The following is a 23,560-nucleotide window of genomic DNA, read 5'->3' on the forward strand; positions in this document are numbered from 1 at the left end:
TAAAAAGAATAACAATGCCAAATATTGGTGAGGATGTGGAGCCACAAAAATGCATTCACTGCAGCAGGAACAAAAACCAGTGTGTCTACTCTGGAAAGGTACGGTATTGTCTACGAATACTAAACACAGCGTAATATGTGGCCCAGTAATTGCATATGACAGAAAAGCGTGCCAGGAACATGTACCTGAATGTTCACAAGTCTACTCCCATGAGCTCCACACCAGCCATGAAAATGGAACAAGCTGAGCCCCTTTGAAGAAGGAGCAAGCTTCCCTTTTCTCTTGAGAGGGGAAAAACCAGAGGAATACAAGGGAAAGGAGCCAGCAGGGATAACTGAGTCAGCCAGTTATAAATTAACTATATCCCATAGTTCTCTAAATGGTTGCTTGGAGCTGCTTGCAACACAAAGCAAGAAAAGCAGGATCTGTATATAGTTAAGCTAAGACCAGTGATCTGAAAAACCCTTTTCCCCTTGTTGACCCCACCAGAACTCCCCCACCCCTCTCGAGTCCTGGGAAACCTTAAACAAAGGAATCACCTGCCCATTGCTCAGATACTGTAAAGGTAAATAACCTGTTCAGAGAGCTCATGCTTTGGTGCTATTAGGCCCACATGCTCTACCAGCTACTAATAAATTCTCCTTCCTCTATTATTAAGTTGTCTGAGCATCTTTGGTCTCCTCCGTCGGGTGTCACTTCCTGCAACACCTGGGACCACCGCTAAATCCATCACTACCCTCCCCTCAGCCTCAACCCCGTGCATCCCTTACACAAACTGTTTCAAGTAGTCAGGATGCTCAAGTAGGCCCACTCCTGCAGGACAAGGGATGCCTCTGACGCAACTTTGGCTGCAGGACTCACTGGCCTTGCTTAAGCTTTCTCAGAATTACACTGTGTTCGTAAGTCTGCGTCCCCATTAAACACTCTCCATCCCTTCCTCCTCCACATTCTTCAGATCTGCAGGAGGCTGGCCTCACTGCTATTTACCTCAATACATTTAGATCTAATCCCAACTTGCTTTTTTCTTGTTCTTTGGGGACCTGAACTAACAGTCTCAAACTGGAAACAACTCAACACTTACCAGGAAAATAAGAAGCCATGAGTAATACACAGAATAGACTACAAATGCATGTGACCACATGAATAAAATTCATAATGAATCCATAGCTGGTGTGTCACAAACCATGGCTCTGTCACTCTTCTGTACTCAGTGTATTTTACAATTAAAAAAAGACATACAAGACTGAAAAGTCAACAGTCCTCTAACCAAAGGTAAATTTGCTATTAACTCAAATTAAGAAGCTATTTGCACCTGACCAGGTGGTGGCACAGTGGATAGAGCATTGACCTGGGACGCTGAGGACCCAGGCTCGAAACCTTGAGGTCACCAGCTTGAGCGTGGAATCATAGACAAGACCTCATGGTTGCTTGCTTGAGCTCAAAAGGTCACTAAGCCTAAGGTCACTGGCTCAGCTGGAGCCCCCCCACCCCACCAAGGCACATATGAGAAGCAATCAATGAACAATTCAGTGCCACAATTACAAGTTGATGCTTCATCTCTCTCCCCTTCCTGTCCGTCCTTCTCTTTCTACCTAAAAAAAAAAAAAAAATTCTGAAGCAAAAGTGTTACTTTTTTTTTTTGTATTTTTTTTTTTTTTTTGTATTTTTCTGAAGCTAGAAACAGGGAGACAGTCAGACAGACTCCCTCATGCGCCAGACCGGGATCCACCCGGCACGCCCACCAGGGGGCGATGCTCTGCCCATCCGGGGAGTCGCTCTGTTGCGACCAGAGCCACTCTAGCGCCTGGGGCAGAGGCCAAGGAGCCATCCCCAGCGCCCAGGCCATCTTTTGCTCCAATGGAGCCTTGGCTGCGGGAGAGGAAGAGAGAGACAGAGAGGAAGGAGAGGGGAAGGAGTGGAGAAGCAAATGGGCGCCTCTCCTGTGTGCCCTGGCTGAGAATCGAACCTGGGACTTTCGCACGCCAGGCCGACGCTCTACCACTGAGCCAACCAGCCAGGGCCGAAAGTGTTACTTTTTTTAGACAGAACACTCCGCCCCCTTTCTTCATCAGTCCATCTCCCAGAGATAACCACTCATGAGACATCTACGAATCTAACATATTGTTGTACAAATATTTAAAGCATAACATAACTACACAAACATCTTAAAACAAAATATACAATTCTACAATTTGCTTCTCTTACTATGTTTCCCATGCACTATAACAGATTCTTAAATGGATATAAAAACCATTTATTGGCCTGACCTGTGGTGGCGCAGTGGATAAAGCGTCGACCTAGAAATGCTGAGGTCGCCGGTTCGAAACCCTGGGCTTGCCTGGTCAAGGCACATATGGGAGTTGATGCTTCCAGCTCCTCCCCCCTTCTCTCTTCTCTCCTTTCTCTCTCTCTGTCTCTCCCTCTCCTCTAAAAAAAAAAAAAAAAAAAAAAAAAAAAAAAAAGCCTGACCAGGCAATGGCGCAGTGGATAGTGCGTTGGACTGGGATGCGGACGACCCAGGTTCGAGACCCCAAGGTCGCCAGCTTGAGCGCGGGCTCATCTGGTTTGAGCAAAAGCTCACCAGCATGGACCCAAGGTCACTGGCTCGAGCAAGGGCTTACTCGGTCTGCTGAAGGCCTGCGGTCAAGGCACATATGAGAAAGCAATCAATGAACAACTAAGGTGTCACAACGAAAAACTAATGGTTGATGCTTCTCATCTCTCTTTGTTCCTGTCTGTCCATATCTATCCCTCTCTCTGACTCTCTGTCTCTGTAAATAATAATAATAATAAATAAAAATTTAAAAAAAAAAAAAAAAACATTTATTTTACCCTGTTAACCCCAATACTTTTACACATACATTTGTATACTTGTGCACTTGCACCTATACAAAAACTTCCTAGCAGTTGAACTTCTAGGCCAAAGTATGTGCGTTTTAAATTAGGTATAATGAAGTTTGCCCTGTCCAGTTGGCTCAGAGGTTGAGCATTGACCCAGCTGTGGAAGTCATTCCAGTCAGGACACACAGAAGAGGCGACCATCTGCTTCTCCACCCCTCCCCCTTCTCTCTCTCTCTTATCCCACAGCCATGGCTCAATGGATTTGAGCACATCAGCCCCTGGCATTGAGGATGGCTCCATTAGCCTCCAGCTCAGGTGCTAAAAAGAGCCTGGTTGCGAGCATGGCCCCAGATGGGCAGAGCATCAGCCCTAGACTGGCAGAGCCTCAGCCCCAGATGGGTGTTCCCAGGTGGATCCAGGTTGGAGTGCATGCAGAAGTCTATCTCCCCTCCTCTCACTTGGAAAAGAAGAAAAAAAAAAGTATAATGAAGTCACTTTCCAAAAAGGCCCTACTAAATTATAATCCCATCACTAACATGAATTATTTAAAGGCCATGTATATATTTTAGGTGAACCTTACTTTATAAATAATATTTCAAAAACTGTGAAAAGTGCCTGACCAGGCAGTGGCGCAGTGGATAGAACGTCGGACTAGGATGCAGAGGATCCATGTTGGAGACCCCGAGGTCGCCAGCTTGAGTGCGGCCTCATCTGGTTTGAGCAAAAGCTCACCAGCTTGGACCCAAGGTCTCTGGCTCAAGCAAGGGGTTACTCGGTCTGCTGTAGGTCTGTGGTCAAGGCACATATGAGAAAGCAATCAATGAACAACTAAGGTGTTGTAACGCGCAATGAAAAACTAATGATTGATGCTTCTCATCTCTCTCCGTTCCTGTCTGTCTGTCCCTGTCTATCCCTCTCTCTGACTCACTCTGTCTCTGTAAAAAATAAATAAAATTTTAAAAAAACAAAACTGTGAAAAGTAATTATAAATGGAAAGTACGTGGGATTGCTTTTATGTTTTACTGAGTCCATTTAAAGCAGTGGTAGTGAACCCTACCACCCACTAGTGGGTGTTCCAGCTTTCATGGTGGGCGGTAGCGGAGCAACCAAAGTATAAATAAAAAGATAGATTTAACTACAGTCAGTTGTTTTATAGATGTATTCTGCCAAACAGCAAAAATCCAACATAAAGTACTTGGTAAGTAATTATTATTATATGCTTTAACTTGCTGTAACTCTGCTTTATAAATTTTATAGTTACTTCCCTACTTTATAAATCACCATACTGTAGAACCGGTGGGCAGTTAAAAAATTTTACTACTAACAGATATACAAAAGTGGGCAGTAGTTATAAAAAGGTTGACTACCCCTGATTTAAAGGGAAAAGTTTATAGGATTAAACAATAATACCAGGGTAAACCAAAAAATTACCAATAGCTGTAACCTGGAGATTAATTCTAAATAAAAAAGACCATTCAACAGACCTGCTGCCCTAGGATTCACATTTACTGTACAGTCACAGTTCAGTGCCCACCAGTTCCCAGTGTTACTTCAGACCCACAAAGAGAAGTGACCAGTGCTCTCAGGAATACTGGGCTCTCGGCCTGGCGTGTAGAAGTCCCGGGTTGGATTCCCGGCCAGGGAACACAGGAGAGGCGCCCATTTGCTTCTCTGCCCCTCCCGCAGCCAAGGCTCCAAAGGAGCAAAGATGGCCCCGGGCACTGGGGATGGCTCCTTGGCCTCTGCCCCAGGCGCTAGAGTGGCTCTTGTCGCAACAGAGCCACGCCCTGGAGGGGCAGACCATCGCCCCTGGTGGGCGTGCCGGGTGGATCCCAGTCAGGGGCATGCAGGAGTCTGTCTGACTGTCTCTCCCGGTTTCTAGCTTCAGAGGGATTAAAAAAAAAAAAAGAATACTGGGCTCACCTCACAAAGGTTCTACAGTTGTGGGATGAGGCAGGCATGGGCTCTAAACCCCCAGGGTGGGTGAGCAGGTCTTTCATGACAAATCCACTCTGACACTCCAGTCTCCCTAAGTTTGTGGACCCTTCTTTTAAGGTACACCAAGGCAGTTCTAGCAGTTCAATGTCACTTGGCACAGGCCACCTTTTGAGTTATCTCAAATGATCAGAGCCCTTTTTAACCCCTCAAGCAACATGAGTTGTCAAGAATCTCTGCTGGTGTGCCCACATCATCAAATCCAGTCTAACCCAACTTCATGTTCCTTCCACTGTTATCCCACACCCTTGAGATCCATTCCCACCCATATTCCCCTGGTTCCTACCTATACAGTGGCAAACCAATCTTTTTGAGGGTAGCATACCTCCTCATGGGTCACATGTTGCACCTCACCCTTAGGAGTCTTGCTGGACAATGTACAAAGAGGGCAAGTACCAGTTTATCAGGCAAATGGAGATTAAGCTCCTCAGGAATGAGAGCGAAAGTCTTCTTTTATCAGCAAAGGTAGTCCAGCAGAATCTAGGGTTTCAAGGTCTCCAGCTGTTAGAATCTGATCATATGCCCTTAATCCAATTTTCAGGATCCCATTCTTTACAATCAATGCTCTTACTTACAAATCAGGAATTTAATTTGTACTTTTAGGGCAGACACTGAAACTCCCTTATGTGGAACCTGGGAATTTAAAACACTGAGCTCATCATTTTGCTCTATAATGTTTTAACATGGCTGAATCACATTCCCAGAATTTCCTCTCCCATCTGTTTCTGGTTTGGGAACGCCACAAGAGAGATTTCTTGTGCAGCAGGCAGGAGCACAGTAAAGGTGCACTCTGTAACCTGTACCCACTGATCTTCCCCTCCACCTCACTAATTCAAGACATGGTTGAGACTACAACTGCTTGTACCTTACCCTCCCCCTAAGCAACTCTGCCTCCTGGGCCAAGTGTGTGTGGTCAGTTAACTCCACAACAAGGACCCAACTCTTCTTATAGGTTGCCCATATGACCAAGGTCACAGACAACAATAATGACACAGCTTTCAACCTAGCCTGCTGTGGCCTCCAGCTTGTTCATGTTCTTCCCCACTACACACCCATCTTCCTTTTCTACATGCCTGCCCTGTGAACTTCAAACTCTACTTCAGGCATACAGACAACAGCCTTATTGTCTGCAAGCTGCTACATCAGCTCTTTGGACCCCTAACAACCACTGTTGCAAAAACCTCTGTAGCAGATCAGACATAAACACACAGGCTCCCCTTTCCCTGGACAATTCCAGTTACTGTCCCGGGGGTTTGAGCACTCACAACCCAGGCACTGAGCAAAGTACTAGAAAAGTAATTATGGGCAAAAACAGAAAGTCTCTACTTTAACAAAGTTCAGCCTTTCTGGGAAAATAAAAATTCATTAAATTATATAAACTAACATAGCACTATAAATTTAGCAAGAACCAGGAACAGCAACATCTCCTCAGGGAGGTCAAAAACACTTTAGAAAATGGATGGTTGTTGTAGCAGGTATATGGGGTGCCCTGGCTACTGTTTCTATCTTTATTGTGCATATTCACAAATTCACACGAAAACATTTCATGAAAAAGTGATGCCTGAAAATACTTCTGAAGACTAGGAATAGCAAGACAAGGAGAGAAAAAGAACAAGTGTGGGTTCCCTGGTACAGGAGGAGTTGGTGCTGAGCACAGGAAATGGCAGGAGGATCAGCATGGCTAGAGCTGGAAAAGCATGGGAAGACATAGTGCACGGTGAGGAAGAAGTTCCAAAAGATGAAAATGATGTTTGTCCTTGAGACCATGTGATATAGTTCCATCCTTACAGCAGAGGCAAGCTACTGAGAGTTTTAAGTAAAAGTGTGACATAATTAGATCTGCCTTTTAAAATTTTTTGACACTACCAGAGTTAAACATATTGATCCTTTTCTCAAAAATCTATCTTACAGCCATTCCTGTGTAAGTACTATATACACTATTGTCCACAAGGTTATTCTCTTAAGCAGTACACGAAACAGACTATGAACAGACCAAGTGTGCGTTGTTAGGACACAAACTGCAAGCACAAAAGAAAAAGAGTAACCTTATGTAAAATGATCTCTATTTTGTCTAAGAAAAGAAGAGAAATAAAACACATATAGGAGCTTATATGTGCAAAAATGAAACTGGAAGAATAACCAAGAACTAATAAAAATGGGGCAGAAGTGGGAGACTGTAAATATACCTTTTCAGGTATATTGAACTTTATTTTTTTTAACATGGACAGAGAGAGAGATGGATAGGGAAAGACAGGAACAAAGAGACGAGAAGCATCAATCATCAGTTTTTCGTTGCGACACCTTAGTTGTTCATTGATTACCTTCTCATCTATGCCTTGACCGTGGGCCTTCAGCAGACTGAGTGACCCCTTGTTCAAGCCAGCGACCTTGGGTCCAAGCTGGTGAACTTTGCTCAAACCAGATGAACCCGCACTCAAGCTGGCGACCTCAGGGTATCGAACCTGGGTCCTCCGCATCCCAGTCCGTTATTCTATCCACTGTGCCACAACCTGGTCAGGCACGGCTTCAACTTTCTGAACACATGTTTCTTACACTGAGAAAAACTACATTAAATAAGAATTCTTAAAAGGTAAAGATTTCACTAATAATCAAATTGGTAACATAATCAAAGAAAAATATTTTTAAATAATTTTGTAACTCAGAATGTCAACTGTATGTATTAAGAAAAATATTAATAGCCTGACCAGGAGGTGGCGCAGTGGATAGAGCGTCGGACTGGGATGTGGAAGGACCCAGGTTCAAGACCCCGAGGCCACCAGCTTGAGCGCGAGCTCATCTGGTTTGAGCAAAAAGCTCACCAGCTTGGTGGACCTAAGGTTGCTGGCTCGAGCAAGGGGTTACTCGGTCTGCTGAAGGCCCACAGTCAAGGCACATATGTGAAAGCAATCAATGAACAACTAAGGTGTCGCAACGAAAAAAAATAATAATAAAATATAAACCTACAAACATTATTAGTGTTTTCAAATAATAATATACTATATAAGTATATTATATATATATATATACATGCTACAGTATAATATGTACTATGTAGTGTAAGGGCAAAGAAAAGTAAATGATGTTGCTAAAAAAAGGGCAAATTTTCAATGGTATGAATAGGAAGTATCAATACAAAAATCAAAATCTACATATTTCCCATGTCTGTACAATGAAAACAGAGGCATTCCAGTAGCAATCAGGATGCACAACACCATTTGATATCTAAATTCTACTCCAGATAAACAGGGTTAAAAAAACCAACTGACAAGTACTGGGTAGGAAAAACAAAAAATACACCTCAGACACAGGAACAGTTCAAAGATTAATGGGGTTGCATCCAAGTTAAGAAAACTACCCGGAAAGGACACCACCACACCCTTAAGGACTACCTTAAGGGCAAGCTTAAAACTACCCTTAAGGACAAGCTTAAGAAAAAGAATGAGGACTACCTGATTAAACAAACTGAATACACAAGACCCATGGACCAGTGATACACAAGAAAAAAGCAAAAATAAAGGAACAAACTATCCACACACATTAAAAGGAACAACATTCTTATCACTTTTTTCAGGCTCTAAAACTCAAACTAGGAATGTCATTCAGATTGCGATGAGTTACTATTAAATCATACACACACACACACACACACACACACACAAACTCCACAACATACAGACATGTGGTTTGCACACAGATCAAAAAACTACACCTGGCCCTGGCCGATTGGCTCAGTGGTAGAGCGTCGGCCTGGCGTGCAGGAGTCCCGGGTTTGATTCCCGGCCAGGGCAAACAGAAGCGCCCATCTGCTTCTCCACCCCTCCCCCTCCCCTTGCTCTGTCTCTCTCTTCCCCTCCCGAAGCCAAGGCTCCATTGGAGCAAAGTTGGCCCGGGCGCTGAGGATGGCTCTGAGGCCTCTGCTTCAGGTGCTAGAATGGCTCTGGTTGCAACAAAGCGATGCCCCAGATGGGCAGAGCATCACTCCCTGGTGGGCATGCCGGGTGGATCCCGGTAGGGCAATGCGGGAGTCTGTCTGACTGCCTCCCGGTTTCCAACTTCAGAAAAATACAAAAAAAAAAGGAAAAAATTAAACCTAGGTTATAACTATAACCAAAGTGATCTACTTACAATAAATATAATCTAAGTTTAAAATAAAATTGTTTCACCTTTTATTTAAAAGACATTATTCCAACCTGAAAACATCTATAATGGAATAAGGTGCTTTACTAGTCTTTTGATGTTCTTCCTCAACACTACTATATCAATATCTAGATAAAGTAAAAAACCCCAAAGTCAACACATTAACATTAGACAACTTTCTCCTGCCTCAGGTGATGTCACCCACCTTCCCCAGCAGGCCAGACTCTGGAGACTAGAGTTACTACAATGGCAGATTCCTCCAGACTGCCATCACACTGTTCAATGCCTGTCAATGGCTTCCCCCACCTAATGGATAAACACCAATTGCTTTAACGTGATATGCGGAATTACATAAAATCTGGCCTCAAAATCATCCCTAGAAAAACCGGCCCTGCAGAGACCAGGCGGTGGCACAATGGATGGAGCACTGGATTGGGATGTGGAGGACCCAGGTTCGAGACCCCGAGGTCTCCAGCTTGAGCGTGGGCTCATCTGGTTTGAGCAAAGCTCACCAGCTTGGACTCAAGGTTGCTGGGCTTGAGCAAGGGTTACTCGGTCTGCTGAAGGCCCGCAGTCAAGGTATATATGAGAAAGCAATCAATGAACAACTAAGGTGTCGCAACAAAAAAACTGATTATTGATGCTTCTCATCTCTCTCCGTTCCTTCTGTCCCTATCTATCCCTCCCTCTCTCTGTCCCTGTAAAAACAAAATAAGAAAAACAGGCCATGCCAAACTACAGCTGGCTCAGCAGTGGTTAGTATCATCCTGCTCAATACACACAAGGCACTTTCTACACCCGGGAGCCACTCCACTGAAAGGTACTCTTGATAAGGTAAACTGTCCTCTTTCCACTCCACAAACATACACGGGGTAAAGGCAACGAGGCCCATTTCAGTTTGGGATTCAAATCTAAGATGGCCTCCCGTCCTCCCTCAGGCCTCTGCTGTGACGATCCCTCCACCTAGACTTCTGTCCTCTTCCTACTCTGTATTCTGCTGGAGCATCACCTTCACTTCCCAGATACCCTCATACAGACTTCCTCATCACATACAGGTGCATCTTCCTTGTAATGGGCTCATCGTCAGTATGGCCATACTCGATATGTACTATAAAAGACTTATGGCAATTTTAGCACCAAAAAATAAGCAAATAAATATTTAATTAAAAATTAAACTGAATACTGGGACACAACTAAGAACTTGTTTACTTCAACATGAAAAAAATATCACGCTAAAAGAACGAAAGCGCCTGACTAGGCAGTGGCACAGTGGCTAGAGCGTTGGACTGAGATGCGGAGGACCCAGGTTCAAGACCCCGACGTCACCAGCTTGAGCGCGGATTCACCTGGTTTGAGTAAAGCTCACTAGCTTGGACCCAAGGTCGCTGGCTTGAGCAAGGGGTTACTCGATCTGCTGAAGGCCCACGGTCAAGGCACAGATGAGAAGGCAATCAATGAACAACTAAAGTGTCACTACGAAAAATTAATGATTCTCATCTCTCTGCCTTCCTGTCTGTCCCTATCTATCCTTCTCTCTGATTCTCTGTCAAAGAAAAAAAAAAAAAAAAAAAAAAAAAAAGAGAGCAAAGTTCAAGAGCAGGAAGAACAAGGAAATCAACAATATTTGGCATCCACTGCTCATTTTCAGGAATTGTATTGGGAACTCTCCAGTCTTTGTAATTTAATAGCCTTAAACGATAGGTTTCATCCCAGTTTACAGATGAGAAATCAAAAGTTTAAAAGGGCTACGTGATGAACTAGCTGCGTGTCTCTGGACCAGTGGGGTGGATTTCAACACAACGCTTCTGAATTGAAAGTCTGAATACTATCTGGATTTCAACACAACGCTTCTGAATTGAAAGTCTGAATACTATCTCTGCCCTGGTGGCTTAGCTCAGAGGTAGACCATCTATCTGCCTGGCATGTGGCTGTCATGGTTTGATTCCCGATCAGGGCACACAGAAGTTCCCATCTGCTTCTCCACCCACCCCCCTTTTGCTTCTCTTTCTCTCTTTTCCCCTCCTGTAGCCAAGGATCGATTGGAGCGCAAGTTGGCCCCCGGCGCTGAGGATGGCTCCTTGGTCTCTGCTTCAGGTGCTAATAAGCTCAAGGAATGCCCCAGAAGGGCAGAGCATCCCCCCTAGTAGTTTTGCCAGGTGGATCCCAGATGAGGCGCAAGCAGGAGTTCCTCTCTAACTCCCCTCCTCTTACTGTACTTAAAAAAAAAAAAATCTATATCCACATCCAATTTCAAAGCTCATCTCCTTTTCACAGTACCATCATGTCTCCCAAACTGAACAAAATACTTGATTCCCCTCTTCCAATTTTTTATTCAAGAAAAGAAAAAGAAAACAATTTGATTAAGCATCTAGTAAACATAAGGAAAGATTTACATGGGTATATACTAAGCGCTTCCTCAGAAAATCCAGATCCTGCCAGCAGCTAAGCCAAAAGAAACATCCAACAAGCACTACTTTCAATCTTTAAATTGGCCTTAGTAACCTCAGAACCTACTATATCCTCTTCATGTAGTTCTAAAATACCAGGGGAAAGAAATGTTAACAAGTAAGGAATGCAGCCAGGTTAGCTGTACAATCAGGCACTGGGTAGTGAAAACACTGTAATTACACTTCTAGTTAAGACTTCAAATTAATAACTTTCACAATGTCTCATCAATACAAAAAGAGTCAGCTCTGACACTAAAGGCATACACAAACCATATCAACCTCCCAGTTCACAATTAAAGGAGGGGTTCTATTATCAAAGACACACTTTTGGGGCTCCCATGACCAACATTACCTATATTTCACAGGTGTTAATACATAACACACTAAAAACAAAACAAAAAGGGGTCTGGGCTAAATACAAAAATCACTACTGCACCATTTCTTACAGCCCAAATGTAAAAATTTAATTGTGACTCTAGGAGAGAAGGAAAGGAATAGCATTGTTTCCCAAACTTAGGTGACTCTGGAGCATCCCTTACAACTACAGATACTCTTAGACTTACAGTGGGGTTATATCTCAACAAACTCATTGTAAGTTGAAAATACAATAATACCGTAATTCAAAAATACATTTAGCCTGACCAGGCGGTGGCGCAGTAGATAGAGCATCGGTACGTGGAGGACACAGGTCTAAAACCGCTAGGTCACCAGCTTGATCAAGGGCTCATCTGGTTTGAGCAAGGCTCACCAGCTTGAGCCCAAGATCGCTGGCTTGAGCAAGGGGTCACACGGTCTGCTGTAGCCCCCTAGTCAAAGTACATATTGCAACTAAGGTGCTGCAACAAAGAATTGATGCTTCTCATCTCTCCCTTCCTGTCTGTCCCTATCTGTCCCTCTATGTCTGGGACACACACACAAATGCATTTAATACATCTAACCTACCAAACATCATGGCTTAGCCCAGCCTACCATAAAAGAGCTCAGGACACTTAACATTAGCCTACAGTTGGGCAATTATCCTGAGTTTAATCTCAATAGTAACTGCCTTTCTCTTTCTCACCAGAAACAGGACACACTGATGGCCATTCGGTAGACATGATGGAATGCAATAACCCAAACAATGTCCCAAATACACCAGCAACACAGTTCACAGTAGAGTACTGGTTGCGATCATGTGCCTGACTGGCAGCCAGGCTCACTGCCCAGCATCAGGAGAGAGTACTGGACAGTATACCAACAGCACTGTAACAGATCAAAATTCAAAACTCGAAGTCCGATTTCTATGTAAGGTACACTGCTTCCACACCGTTGTAAAGTCAAAAACTGGGAACCATCTGTAGTGCCACAAAGAATTGCCCTTAAGCAATACTACTTTGGATATACCAAAACTAAGTAAAAACAGTTTTACTGGGTTCTGATTTGGTAATTAAAGGTACCGTTAGAAATAATACTAGCAACATTCCTGGAATCATCACAAGTCTTTAAACAAAAAATCCCAAACTAAGCATAAAGAATCATCAAAGACCCTTTTCCTTATCCATTTCACAGCATTTTAAGTTACTCTTTCTCTACTCAAAAGATTAAAAATAGCCTGACCAGGCTGTAACGCAGTGGATAGAGTGTTGGACTAGGATGTGGAAGACCTAGGTTCGAGACCCCGAGGTCGCCAGCTTGAGCGCGAACTCATCTGGTTTGAGCACAAGCTCACCAGCTTGGTCCCAAGGTCGCTGGCTCAAGTAAGGGGTTACTCGGTCTGCTGAAGCCCCGTGATCAAGGCACATATGAGAAAGCAATCAATAAACAACTAAGGTGTTGCAAGCGCAACGAAAATCTAATGATTGATGCTTCTCATCTCTCCATTCCTGTCTGTCTGTCCCTGTCTATCCCTCCGACTCTCTCTCTGTAAAAAAAAAAAAAAAAAAAAAGATTAAAAATAAGTTGTTTTATTCCACACAAGAAACTGATATCTCCTGCCGATATGATAAATATTGAGCAACCTTTACATATATTACTATCTGATAATAAACGTTTTGTAAATTAGTAGCTACTGTAATTTTTGCGTTGTTTGCCCATTAACCAATGATGGTGTAGGGAGAAGTCTCATTTCACTTGAGCCCCGTCTGAAATTTTGCAGGCTAAGTTCACAAACAATAAGAGTGCCCACAAACTCAGTCTGTCCTAACATACATCCCCAAGTATAGGTTTAATGCTCACCTCCTAACAAAAACTATGAAGAAAGCAAGTACAGAGTATCCTCCATCAATCCTTTCCAATTGTATAGATCCTTTCAGAAAATTCCAACAGAAGTTATATAGGCATTTGCATTTAACTATGTCTTTTGCAAAAGCTACATTACACAGTGTAATCCTTTAAAACACTTGTGTGTCTCGAGTTGCTTTGTAATGTGCAGTCAAAATAGCCAAGTAATACCAGTTCAACGTTCAGGAAAAATCCTCTCCGAAACCTGGAATCCCAATCCACAAATCACAAAAAGCAACAACAACAAAAACCCACTGAAGACTTGGAATGCCTTTTTCGAGGCATTTACTGCGGAGACTGCCACTAAAATCCAGTCTAGTTTTAAAGTGGGGGGGTCCGAACCCCCGTTTCAGAGGCGGGCAGAACCGAACCCAAGGCACTGCGCAGTTTCCGCGTCGTGCAATTCATCCCCACAAACGCTGCAGAATGCGCTCAAGGTCATCGTGAGGAAAAGTGTAGTAGGTGCGAGCACACAGACCTCGCCACCCGCCCGCTCCGAGCGAGGAGCCCGGGACACAGGGTGCCGCGCCAGAAAGGGAGCGGTGGGCGTCACGGAAAGCCCCGAAAAGCCGCATTCCCCGCCAAGCCCACAGCCCAGACTGAAAGGCAGCGGCGGGGTGCGGCGTGCCACCGGGACAGTTTCCTCTCCTCCTCCCCACTCCGGGGTCTCAGCCCCATCCATCCCCTTACAAGTGAATCCGCGCCACCACAACCCGAACCCCGCGGACCCGTCCCCGCCACGCCCCTCCCCCCACACGGCCTCTCCCCCGCCCTCCCCCCTTTCTCCCCACTTCCAAGCCCCAGAGGACTCCTAGCCTCCCCTTCCCTCCAGCCCCTCCCCCGCCTGGGGGTCCCGTTCCCCTCCCTGGCTCCGCTCATGTTATGCAACTCACCCCACCCGCCTCCGCCGGCGCCCGCCGCATCGCCCCCCCTCCTGAGGCCGCGGCGCCCGCCCGGGGCCGCTGCGTCCGGAACAAAGCGCGCGGTGTGCCCGGACCGGGGGCGGCGGCCATGTTGGCGGGGGCGGTGAACAAAGGCGAACGGCCGGAGGCCCCCGCCCGCGACCCGGCCGGCAGGGGGCGCTGTGCAGGCGCCGCCCGCCGCCCGGACAATACTCCGTGGCTCGCCGCTCTCCGGGTGCCACCGCCCCTCAGCGAGCCCGCCGCGCCCCCCTCGCGACGCCTGCTTCCCCACGGCACACGGGCCTCACCTGTTGGCCTCCGAGGCCGCTGTCCTCAGCCCGTGGGCCCAGCCGTCCCGCGCCGCGTTCCCACCCTGGCCCAGCCAAACCAGACGGCGCCGCCCCGCCCCCGCTCTACCGCCGCCGCCGCCGCCGCCCGCCCGCCCCCGGCCGCGCGGCGCACGCGCACTGCGCCCGCCGAATGCGCTGGCCGCACTGCCCGGCCCCGACTCGACGGGCCACACTGCGCAAGCGCTGCCGGCAATGGGCGGGGACTGGACCTGCTCACCTGGCGGCGGGGCGGGACCTGGGGTGCGACGGAGTCTACGGGGCGTGGGCCGGCGGCGGGGCGGGGCCTGGAGCCGCACTCTCCGGGCCGCGTGGTCAGCTGGGCTCCAGGTACCTACCGGGAAGAGGTAGTGATCGGGGCGCGGAGCCTCCAGACCGGGGGCTGACGCTACTGACGCCGGAAATAGGGCTTTTAGGGAAGTTTCATTTTCGCGCATTGGGAGGCCTTGGAAGGATGACCTGCTCTCTCCTGTGCTTAGATTGAAGCAGGTCGTGTTGCGGCGCGGACGCCACGCCGCCCGTCTGATGAGGCTGGACACGGTGGCACGGGCATCCGCGGGCTGAACCGTGGTCCCCATCGCCGGTTCGCTTGACGGGAGACACCTCCGTCGCCCGGGCCCGGGCCTCGTCCGTCTCCTGCCCTACCTGGACAGTGGAGGGGAAGGGAGGCCTCTGCAAGACCTGAACACCCCTCCCTCCCTCCCCCCGTGACCAGCGCCTACCGCAAACTGAAGAGCTCGCCTGGCTCTCCTGAGATCAGGAGCAGGCATGCCCACAACCGCTGGCGAATTTGTTCGACTTTAGTCCACCCAAGGATTCCTCTGTGGGTAGGGTAGGTGTTTGCAGGAGGGGAGCAGAGGAAAAACAGTTTTCACTCCTACGGAGTTAAATGCGAGACCTGGAAGCTGAATCCCGCGTCAGAACCCTAACCCTGCCCTCTCACCTTCTGTCCTAATAATCCTCGGAAGAATATGTTGTAAAGTGACCAGCGAGTTCCACAAACACAGCAACTCCTGCAGCCCCCAACACAGCTCTGAGGCCCCTTTTTAAAGACCAAATTCCGCACTAGCTGGGCTTGGGAGGAGGAGGAGCATGGTATAAAAGTCATTAATCTCATTAACAAGCTCATTGAATTTTACTGCCTTCTTACAACATTTATCTATAGATCTATCAAAAGGAGAATATTGCTACACCCTAAAGACTTTTAAGAAAAGAGAAGTGAAGGGATTCTCTAAGTTCCATCTTCCTTGCTCTGTAGTTAAATTATGACTTAGCTGACCCAGTTGCCCTTGCAAGCCCTACTGCATTCTTCTCTTTCCTTTCTTCACAGAAAGGAGGGGGTAGGAGTCCTGACTTTCCCTCTTTAAAATAGCGTTGCTAATGCTGTTTTATAGTTTCTTGGCACCTTATCACATGTTTATGGCTGTTGAACAAGGGTTCAGGATGTGTTAGGAAAATTTAATTTAACTTAGAGACAGACAATATGCAAAGTAAAAATCACATACGCTTTTACTTCATTCACAATTCAGACAAGTGGCCGGCTCAATCTAGGTACAGTTTAAATGGCCCCAAATGACCTTGCTTGGTGGAATGAAGTCTTCAAGTGTTTGTGATGTTGGGGGGGGGGGGGGGTGCAGGAGGAAAAGAAGTCCAAGTGCCGAAGAAAGATTGAGGCTTTAGTCCTTTCGATAGCTATGTATATGAACCAACCACCGCGCCTGTTTGCAATTTTCTTTGCTTCACATGTAAATATAGTGCTCACAAAAATTAGGGGATATTTCAAAATGAATATGAAGCGATGAAATATCCCCTAATATTTGTGAGCAGTTGTTGGTCAAATAAGTTTTTAAATATAATGTATGTTTGCTCACTTATAGTTTGCATTGGGTGTGGGGGACAGGCTATAAGCAGACAGGATGGTTATAGCCTAAGACTTAGTTTTAAGACTAAGCTTTTTCACCTGACCAGGTGGTGGCGCAGTGGATAGAGTGTTGGACTGGGATGCCAAGGACCCAGGTTCGAGACTCTGAGGTCGCCAGTTTGAGCGCGGGCTCATCTGTCTTGAGCAAAGATCACCAGCTTGGACCCAAGGTCGCTGGCTTGAGCAAGGGGTTACTCAGTCTGCTGAAGGCCCGCGGTCAAGGCACATATGAGAAAGCAATCAATGAACAACTAAGGTCTCGCAACAAAAAACTGATGATTGACACTTCTCATCTCTCTCCGTCCCTATCTATCCCTCTATCTGTCTCTGTAAAAAAAAAAAAAGACTAAGCTTTTCCCCACACCCTTGACTGATTGCATGATGTGGGGTGGTACACTCATGAGAAATCCCATTATGCCTCAGATAAGTGACTTTGTATCAGAGACTTCCTTGTTTATATATTGGATTAAGGGTTTGGATTTCTACACTATAAAGTGGGGCAGACTGGGAGCTTACTCTTTCTAGGTTCCTGAGATTAGCATTAGAGAGGAGAGCAGAAAAAGGCCACATGAAGGAGGCCAGGAGAAGCAATCAAGATGGTGGAATGCTGAAAGAGAAGCCAGTTAGTGCAGAGTTTGTGCGGGGAGAAGGAAGGAGATGGCGAACAGAGGTGAATAAGTCTGGTGAGCTAGAAACCTTTGATTCTAGGAAACTCGGATAAGTCAGTAGCTTTGTGAGCACTGAACAAGTGGGTTTTGGAGCCCAGTGTGTGTTTTTATTGCCCGCCGGGTGCAAGCTAGGATTAAAGGTGATGGCCCACCAGTTCTTGGCTCCATTGTTTCATTACCAACTATCCAAATCCAATTCAAACCTGCATATGCCAGGCGGCTATGATGATGGCCATGGCTACTGGCCATACAGCAGTATATTTACATTGTCTTGTTCAGTAACAAGTTAAAAGTTCTATAAAATGCTTACATACATTTTGTTTTTATCATTCTCAAACACCCGCACTGTCAACTTACAAACACCCACACTTATCAACTATCAAAACATGTTTACTATAACGCCTTCCCACATTGCCCCCCCATCCTAGGTTTTCCCCATCCCTCCCAGACCCACCTTGCATTTCAGGCTCTCTTCTGCCCCCACCTTGCCCTCCACTAGCTGGTGTCCTCCCATGATAGACATGGTTCCTTGAGGATGAAAGCACAGCCAGCCACTTCCTGATAAACTACCTCCCCAGTGTTGTCAAGTTAAATGACAGGACTTGTTAAAGGAAAGCATGCAGTATACTCTAACCTGCAGCACACTTGTTAGTTAGCAATGCTCTTGGGATTTCAGTGGCGCCTTTTCTTCCAAATAAGTTTGGTACAGTGCCTGCTCTGACAAATTGCTCATCCCAGATGACGCATTGGCAGGCACAGGAAGTTCACAGGCCAACTAGAGATCCAATTTAAATACAGGTGTATAAAAGTGAATCTCTGTACTTAACAGGAAGTATTAGAAAATTGCTACTTTAGTTTGTGTGTTTAAGGTTGATGGCCCAGACAGTAGTAGTAGAGCATTTCAGGAACAAGGAGGAATGGTGCCAAAGAATCAGCTGGTTGGAATATTTCAGTGGCTTCCTGGGTTTTTCCACCTCTCTACAATTGACATTTGGGATCAGATAATTCTTTTCAAGAGAGATGACTGACAGCACCGCTGGCCTCTTACTAGATACCAGCAGTACACCCAGTCCCCCCAACAGTATCACAACCAAAAAATGTCTCCAGACAAAACTAAATGTGCCCCCACCCCAAACCCCTGGTTTAAATGTTACCTCTAGTACGGGTCACTAGAGCTATCAATGCCAGGGAACTCAGCCAGCCCTACCTTTGAAAGGGCCACACTCTCCAGGAGGCAACTACCCGCCCTGCTAGTAGTATCTCAAACTACCCTCTGAAGTCTTGCTCATTAGCATGCTGAATGTCAAAAATAGGGGGTTTTTTTGTTTTGTTTTGTTTTTTGCATTTTTCTGAAGCTGGAAACAGGGAGAGACAGTCAGACAGACTCCCGCATGCGCCCGACCGGGATTCACCCGGCACACCCACCAGGGGCGACGCTCTGCCCACCAGGGGGCGATGCTCTGCCCATCCTGGGCGTCGCCATGTTGCGACCAGAGCCACGCTAGCGCCTGGGGCAGAGGCCACAGAGCCATCCCCAGTGCCCGGGCCATCTTTGCTCCAATGGAGCCTTGGCTGCGGGAGGGGAAGAGAGAGACAGAGAGGAAAGTGCGGCGGAGGGGTGGAGAAGCAAATGTGCGCTTCTCCTGTGTGCCCTGGCCGGGAATCGAACCCGGGTCCTCCGCACGCTAGGCCGACGCTCTACCGCTAAGCCAACCGGCCAGGGCCAAAAATAGGTTTTAACATCACTCATGTAGAGCTGCCAAAAAATGTTTAAAATGAATCTAATTCCAGGCAAAAAAATCAGGCAAATCTAGATTGAGAGACATTCTACAAAACAGTTCTACCAGACCCTTCAAATAATCAATATCAATAGAAACAGCCCTGGCTGGATAGCTCCGTTGGTTAGTGTTGTCCCAGTACATCAACATTGCAGGTTGGATCATCGGTCAGGGCACAAACAGGAATCAATCAATAAATGTATAAATAAATGGAACAACAAATTAATGGGGTTTTCTCTCTCTCTCTCTCTCTCTCTCAAGTAAATATTATTTTATTTTTAAAAAAAAAAAAAAAGCTAAGAAATCTTTCCATGGGAGATGTTGGGCAGATAAAATATATTATTGCTGCCCTGGCCGGTTGGCTCAGTGGTAGAACGTCGGCCTGGCGTGCAGAAGTCCCGGGTTCAATTCCCGGCCAGGGCACACAAGAGAAGCGCCCATCTGCTTCTCCACCCCTCCCCCTCTCCTTCCTCTCTGTCTCTCTCTTCCCCTCCCGCGGCCGAGACTCCATTGGAGCAAAGATGGCCTGGGCGCTGGGGATGGCTCCTTGGCCTTTGCCCCAGGCGCTAGAGTGGCTCTGGTCGCAGCAGAGCAACGCCCCGGAGGGGCAGAGCATCGCCCTCTGGTGGGCAGAGTGTCGCCCCCTGGTGGGCGTGCCAGGTGGATCCCGGTCAGGCGCATGCGGGAGTCTGTCTGACTGTCTCTCCCCGTTTCTAGCTTCAGAAAAATACAAAAAAAAAAATATTATGCTCACTATGGCCCTGGCCAGTAGGCTCAGTGGTAGAGCATAGGCCTGGTGTGCAGGAGTCCCGGGTTTGATTCCCAGCCAGAGCACACAGGAGAAGCGTCCATCTGCTTCTCCACCCCTTCCCCTCTCCTTCCTCTCTGTCTCTCTCTTCCCCTCCTGCAGCCAAGGCTCCATTGGAGCAAAGTTGGCCTGGGCGCTGAAGATGGCTCTATGCCTCTGCCTCAGGTGCTAGAATGGCCCTGGTTGTAAAAGGGCAATGCTCCATATGGGCAGAGCATCGCCCCCTGTTGGGCATGCCGGTTGGATCCCGGTCGGGCGCACGCAGGAGTCTGTCTGACTGCCTCCCCATTTCCAACTTAAGAAAGAAAAAAAAAAATCAAAAAAAAAAAAATATATATATATATTATGCTCACTTTGTTAAAGATGGCGCTGCCCACATGAAAGCCAGTTGCCCAAGTGATAACATTAGTATGTTAATGTGTGTTGGGGGCGGGCTGTGGGCAGGCAGGATCCTTGTAGCCTGCGGCTTGGTTTTAGGACTAAGTCTTTCCCACCCTTTTTGATGTGGGGTGGTACACTCTCATGAGAAATCCCATTATGCCTCAGATAAGTGACTTTGTATCAGAGACTTCCTTGTTTGTATATTGGATTAAAGGTTTTGATTTCTACACTATAAAATGGGAGCAGATTGGGAGCTTGCTCTCTCTGAGTTCCTGAGATTAGCATTAGAGGAGAGAGCAGAGAGAGGCCAGGTGGAGTAGGCCAGGAGAAGCAGTCAAGATGGTGGAGTGCTGAAAGAGAAGCCAGTTAGTGCAGAGTTTGTATAGAGAGAAGGAGATGGGGAACAAAGGAGATTGAGGATAGTGAGCTAGAAACCTTTGACTCTAGAAAACTCAGATCTGTCAGTAGCTTTGTGAGTGCTGAATGAGTGGGTTTTGGAGCCCAGTGTGTGTTTTTACTTGCCTGCTGGGTGCAAGCTAGGAATAAAGATGATGGCCCACAAACTTTTGTTTTCGTTGTTTCATTACCATCTGTCCGAATCCAATGCGAACCTGCATGGGCCAGGTGGCTGAGATGGTGGCCGTGGTAACTGGCTTTACACTAAGTAAGTCACATTGCTTCAGCCTCCCAAGCTTCCCCTGCTTTCTTCCAACTTGCTAAACAAGCATTTCCAGAAACAAATACTGTAGATCAGGGGTTAGGAACCTATGGCTCACGAGCCAGATGTGGCTCTTTTGATGGCTGCATCTGGTTCGTAGACAAATCTTTAAAAAATAATAATAAAGGCCCTGGCCGGTTGGCTCAGCAGTAGAGAGTCGGCCTGGCGTGCAGAAGTCCCGGGTTCGATTCCTGGCCAGGGCACATAGGAGAAGCACATTTGCTTCTCTACCCCCCCCCCCTCCTTCCTCTCTGTCTCTCTCTTCCCCTCCCGCAGCCAAGGCTCCATTGGAGCAAAGATGGCCCGGGCGCTGGGGATGGCTCCTTGGCCTCTGCCCCAGGCACTAGAGTGGCTCTGGTCGCGGCAGATCGACACCCCGGAGGGGCAGAGCATCGCCCCCTGGTGGGCAGAGCGTCGCCCCTGGTGGGCGTGCCAGGTGGATCCCGGTCGGGCGCATGCAGGAGTCTGTCTGACTGTCTCTCCCCGTTTCCAGCTTCAGAAAGATACAAAAAAAATAAAAAATAAAAATAATAATAATAATGTTAAAAATATAAAACATTCTCATGTATTACAATCCATTCATTTTATACCGCTCATGTTCATGGTTGTGGGTGGCTGGAGCCAATCACAGCTCACAGCTATCCTTTGGGACAACACCAAATTTTTATTGGATAATGCGTAACGTACACGGGTCGTTGTATGGCTCTCACAGAATTACATTTTAAAATATGTGGCGTTCATGGCTCTCTCAGCCAAAAAGTTTCCCGACTCCTGCTGTAGATAGTCAATTTCTTTACAGTTTTTTAACCACAGTAGCTCAGATGAGCCTATTTCTATATTCCTCCTGCAAGAACTGTTTTGCTGGCAATTATAAATTGGCATGTTAGAAGTTTACCTATAATAGAGCCTGTACTGGGGATACAGGAATTTCTGTCTCAGAGATTAAAACATTTGTTTACCTAAAAATGAGAGACCAGAAGGAGAGGCAACAAGAATTTACTTGAGATTCAAAAGAATAGCTATTGGGAAGCATGGATTGAAGCCAAAATCTAAAATAGTGTTCCAGTAGGAGGTGATGGTAAAGGGAGCCCTGGCCAGATGGCTCAGTTGGTTAGAGCATTGCCCAATATGCAAAGGTTGCCAGTTCAGTCCCTGATCAGGACACCTATTAAAACAGATGCATGTTTCTGTCTCTTCCTTCCTCTCTCTAAAATCAATCACTCAATAAAAAGTAAAAAAAGAAAGAGAAAGGAAACAATCACATCAATAGAAGGAAGGAATTCCTCTGAGTGCAGATAAGCTAGCACAGTGATGCGAATTCTAAAGAACGCTTTTAATTTTCAGTCTGGTAGACATCCATCCGGGAGTCAAAATAACTGCTTTCTTGTTATCTTTGCAAACAGTTGTTTGGGACACAGTGTTGCATTAGGCCCAGTTATTTTGCCCTGTTTGAACATTCCAAAGGTTTGAGGCACAGGACTAAAAGGCAGTTCCTCTGGAGTGGCAACTCTACCTCCATTTTTAAGTGGCTTCATGTCTTTCTTTTTTTGTTTTTAAACATTTGTGATGTGGGAGTGGGGCAAACGGACTCACAGTGAACCCCACTGACATTGATATGACACTTGGAAACCAACCCTTTTAAAATTAGTTATAGTCATTAAAGAATTATTCCAGGCCTGACCTGTGGTGGTGCAGTGGATAAAGCATTGACCTGGAAATGCTGAGGTCGCCGGTTCGAAACTCTGGGCTTGCCTGGTCAAGGCACATATGGGAGTTGATGCTTCCAGCTCCTCCCCTCTTCTCTCTCTCTGTCTCTCCTCTCTCTCTCTCTCTCTGTCTGTCTGTCTCTGTCTCTCCCTCTCCTCTCTAAAATGAATAAATAAAAAATTAAAAAATTAAAAAAAAAGAATTATTCCATTATTCAATAGAGCAAAAAAGCATTCAGTATTCAGTATATATACTTCAAGCACAGGGATAATTCTTTGTATTAGCTTAACTTCTTGGTAAGTGAGCTTGTTGGGCCACCAGTCACCTGGTATATAAGGATGCTCACTTCCCAGTGGCTGTCTGGGTCATCCCTCAATAGGTCCTCTAGCCTCGCCCCAGGCAGTGGGGGCAAAGTCATTGAACTGCCAGTGTTAGCATAGGTAGCTCATTAGTTAGAGGGAGGGAACAAATGGAATCAGACATTAAGCTTGATTCACTAGGAAGCCACAACATTCACAGGCTACCCAGAGACAGCTGCATCCTCCACTGAGGGGACTTGATCCCCTAAGCGCGCAGGAAGAACCTACTACAGTCATTGGCTAGAACTACTGAGTGAGGGAGAAATAAAAACAACAGGGGAAATTCTTTGCT

The 23,560-nt window shown here is 46.5% G+C and overlaps 1 protein-coding gene across 4 annotated transcripts in view; it reads right to left on the minus strand.

Moving 5' to 3' along the window:
- The window catches only part of SPIN1 (spindlin 1), an 87,808-nt gene extending 72,789 nt beyond the window's left edge, over positions 1–15,019 (minus strand). For 2 of the 4 annotated variants that reach the window (XM_066257555.1, XM_066257553.1), the window contains exon 1: positions 14,573–14,702. The gene's annotated coding sequence lies outside the window, so the exon portion shown is untranslated. Of the gene's footprint in view, positions 1–14,572; positions 14,703–14,889 lie in introns of those variants that run through there. The other 2 variants (XM_066257552.1, XM_066257554.1) reach the window with 2 other exon arrangements.
- Positions 15,020–23,560: the final 8,541 nt, after the last annotated feature.

Source organism: Saccopteryx bilineata, chromosome 2, assembly GCF_036850765.1.
Source record: "Saccopteryx bilineata isolate mSacBil1 chromosome 2, mSacBil1_pri_phased_curated, whole genome shotgun sequence".
Taxonomy (NCBI): domain Eukaryota; kingdom Metazoa; phylum Chordata; class Mammalia; order Chiroptera; family Emballonuridae; genus Saccopteryx; species Saccopteryx bilineata.